Source organism: Oncorhynchus clarkii, chromosome 1 (assembly GCF_045791955.1).
Source record: "Oncorhynchus clarkii lewisi isolate Uvic-CL-2024 chromosome 1, UVic_Ocla_1.0, whole genome shotgun sequence".
In the NCBI taxonomy this organism is placed as follows: Eukaryota; Metazoa; Chordata; class Actinopteri; order Salmoniformes; family Salmonidae; genus Oncorhynchus; species Oncorhynchus clarkii.
Window position 1 is genome coordinate 74,735,460 of NC_092147.1, and position 3,979 is coordinate 74,739,438.

The window sequence follows — 3,979 nt, forward strand, 5'->3', positions numbered from 1 at the left end:
CCAGGTCGCAGTTGTAAATGAGAACTTTCCTCAACTGGCCTACCTGGTTAAAGAAAGGTGAAATATATACAAATATTTTTAAAGATGGAGTCATTTAGTAACCAAACAAGTGTTAAACAAAGTAGCCACCATTTGCCTTGATGACAGCTTTGCACAATTTTGGCATTCTCTCAACCAGCTTAACCTGGAATGCTTTTTCAACAGTCTTGAAGGAGTTCCCACATATGTTGAGCACTTGTTGGCTGCTTTTCCTTCACTCTGAGGTTCAACTCATCCCAAACCATCTCAATTGTTTTGAGGTCGGGTGATTGTGGAGGCCAGGCAAGTCTCTTCTTCTTATTGGTGACCTTTAGTAGTAGTGATTTCTCTGCAGAAATTTGACCACGAAGGCCTGATTCACGCAGTCTCTTCTGAACAGCTGATGTTGAGATGTGTCTGTTACTTGAACTCTGAAGTATTTATGTGGGCTGCCATTTCTGAAGCTGGTAACTCTAATGAACTTATCCTCTGCAGCATAGGTAACTCTGGGTATTCCTTCCCTGTGGCGGTCCTCATGAGAGCCAGTTTCATCATAGCGCTTGATGGTTTTTGCGACTGCACTTGAATACATTTTTAATGTTCTTGAAATTTTCCTCATTGGCTGACCTTCATGTCTTAAAGTAATGATGGAATGTCTTTTCTCTTTGCTTATTTGAGCTGTTCACGCCATAATATGGACTTGGTCTTTTACCAAATAGGGCTGTCTTCTCTATACCCGCCTACCTTGTCACAACACAACTGATTTGTCTCAAACACAAAGGAAAGAAATTTCACAAATTAACTTTTAAGAAGGCATACCTGTTAATTGAAATGCATTCTAGGTGACTATCTCATGAAGCTTGTTGAGAGAATGCCAAGAATGTGCAAAACTGTCATGAAGGCAAAGGGTGGCTACTTTGAAGAATCTCAAAAATTAAATATATTGAGATTTGTTCAACACCTTTTTGATTACTACATGATTCGATATGTGTTATTTCATAGTTTCAATCGCAGATTTCCTTTTAACCTAAAGTTAACAGATCGGGATGTGGCTACTCGACCAGTGTCAAGCACTGTTCAACACCTCCAGCCTCTATGGGGTGCTGGGCGTTTCCAAGGAGGCGACAGACGCAGAGATCCGACACAGCTACTACAAGGTGTCGCTCAGGGTTCACCCAGATCGTGCTCCCGAAGACCTGCAGGCAACAGAGAAATTTCAGGTGGGAAAGTGTCATCTAAAACACCTACTCAAATCTGCAGTTAGCCTAGTTCACCTAGCTAACTGTCTAGAGTTGTATTTTACTGTATTTACCCCTTTCTTTCAGGTGCTTGGGAAGTTATATGCCGTGTTGAGTGACAAGGAGCAGAGGGCAGTGTATGATGAGTAGGGACTTGTGGCTGAGGAATCTGACTCACTGCAGCAGGACCAATGCTGGGATGAGTACTGGAGGTTGCTGTTCCCTAAGGTATCCTAACTATATAACTATCTAAAGCTGATTAACATCTTCACCATACACCCTATTTACTTTTTAGGCCCTCCTGAGAGAACTTTTCTTTTTCATACCTTAGCCATAAAATAGTCACTAGACGTGTGTAATTTTGAGTAATGTACCTTAATCATTACAAGACTGTCATCAGCATCACCCAGTACCATCTTCCTCTGTATCTCCCCAGCTTCTTGACTTCCTTTATCCGCCTGGAAGCAAATAACAAACACCCAGTATAATGTCACAATTAGAATTTGTTCTAACAACCATCTCTCCTTCATTAGATCACATTGGAGGACATCCAGGAGTTTGAGAGGAAGTACAAAGGCACGGAGGAGGAGAGGCAGGATGTGATGCAGATTTACCTGCAGCACCAGGGGAACATGGACGCCATCATGGCCTCAGCCCTGTGCTGCTCTCAGGAGGACGAGCCCAGGATCACAGCCCTTATACAGACAGCCATCCAGGCAGGGGAGCTCACGGCCTACCCTGCTTTCACCCAGGAGAGCACCAGGAAGAAGAAAACACGCAAACATAAGGTACAGTGTGCTTTATACAAATACTTGTACACACTCACTTCCTCTGTTGGTAATTATTTTTAGTTCATATTTGTGAGAATACTTTGTTCTTCCAGGCTGATGAAGAAAGACAAGAAGCTGAGGAGAGGCAGAGAGAGATGGGACTCAATGATGCTGATGACAGTCTTGTAATGATGTTAAAGGTAAGTTGAATCACACAACCAAGATCTTAACTGGTGACTGTTTTAGGGGTTCAGGTACAGCATTAATGGTGTGTATTTTTGTCGCGTTAACAGCAAAAGCAGAAGTCCAGAGAGCAGAATTTTAACTCTTTCCTGTCTGACCTGGAAGCCAAATACTCCAAGGGAGGAAAACCCAAAGCAGGAGGGAATGGAAAAAAGTGAAGACTTCAAACCCTTGAAGTTAAGACAAGGTAGAGGTTAAGGTCAAATTGTTATCAACTTGACACCTGCATGCCCCCTAGTCACACATCTATCACGTATTTCTATACAAATGATCTTACTGATCTAAGCTCCGCTAGCTCTCTGCTGAAAGTAGAATATGGCTTCTACTGCAGTGAGGTGAATTGTCCCAGTACTTAAACAGCCCCTCTATTCCCTCAAGTCTCCTGTGCCTTACACTAAGCCCTCATCACATTAAGGTTTGTTAGGAAAACATCTAACACCTACCTTTTAGTTGGCGTCTCTCTGCTTGTCTTTTCTCTTCCCATTAAGGTATGCTATGTGAAACCCCAAAGTTTTGTGCTTGTCTTTTTTAAATGGGAAAATGAAGGTAATGTGCTTATAAAAGTACAAAGCAGCCAGTCGAAGCATGTCAGTGTTCAAAAGGCTTTTGTTTCTCCCTGCATAGTTGGACTTGCCATCCGGGTCATCCTACGAAAATTGTCTTTCCTGTCCCCTACCTTAACCACCAGGAAAAACACTTATGTTAGATAATGACATGTTGTTTTAAGTGTTTTGTTAATCAAACTATTTGTATATAGTGCGTTCGGAAAAGTATTCAGAATCCCTTGATTTCCCCCACAATATTACTTTACAGCCTTATTCTAAAATGTATTAAAAAACATGTTTTTCCTCAATCTACACATAATACCCCATAATGACAAAGCAAAAACAGGTTTAGACATTTTTGCAAATTTATTTAAAATGGGCTATCATATTTACATAAATATTCAGACCCTTTACTCAGTACCTTGTTGAAGCACCTTTGGCAGCGATTACAGCCTCGAGTATTCTTGGGTATGACGCTACAAGCTTGGCACACTTGTATTTGGGGAGTGTCTCCCATTCTTCTCTGCAGATCCTCTCAAGCTCTGTCAGGTTGGATAGGGATCGTCGCTGTACAGCTATTTTCAGGTCTCTCCAGAGATGTTCGATTGGGTTCAAGTCCGGGGTCTGGCTGGGCCACTCAATGACATTCATAGCCTTGTCCCGGAGCAACTCGTGCATTGTCTTGGCTGTGTGCTTAGGGTCGTTGTCCTGTTGGAAGATGAAGCTTTACCCCAGTCTGAGGTCCTGAGCACTCTGGAGCAAGTTTTCATCAAGGATCGCTCTGTACTTTGCTCTGTTCATCTTTCCCTTTATCCTGACTAGTCTCCCAGTCCCTGACACTGGAAAACATCCTCACAGCATGATGCTGCCACCACCGTGCTTCACTGTAGGGATGGTGCCACGTTTCTTCCAGACGTGACGCTTGGCATTCTGGCCAAAGAGTTAAATCTTGGTTTCATCAAGATTCATCTATAACGTAACAAAATGTGGAAAAAGGGAAGGGGTCTGAATACTTTCCAAATGCACTATATATACACACAGTTGAAGTCAGATGTTTACATACACCTTAGCCAAATACATTTAAACTCAGTATTTCACAATTCCTGACATTTAATCCTAGTAAGAATTCCCTGTTTTAGGTCAGTTAGGATCACCACTTTATTTT

At 42.2% G+C, this 3,979-nt stretch overlaps 1 pseudogene; it reads left to right on the forward strand.

Annotated features, from left to right (window-relative positions):
* Window positions 1-3,012, forward strand: LOC139412092 (dnaJ homolog subfamily C member 9-like; annotated as a pseudogene).
* Window positions 3,013-3,979: the final 967 nt, after the last annotated feature.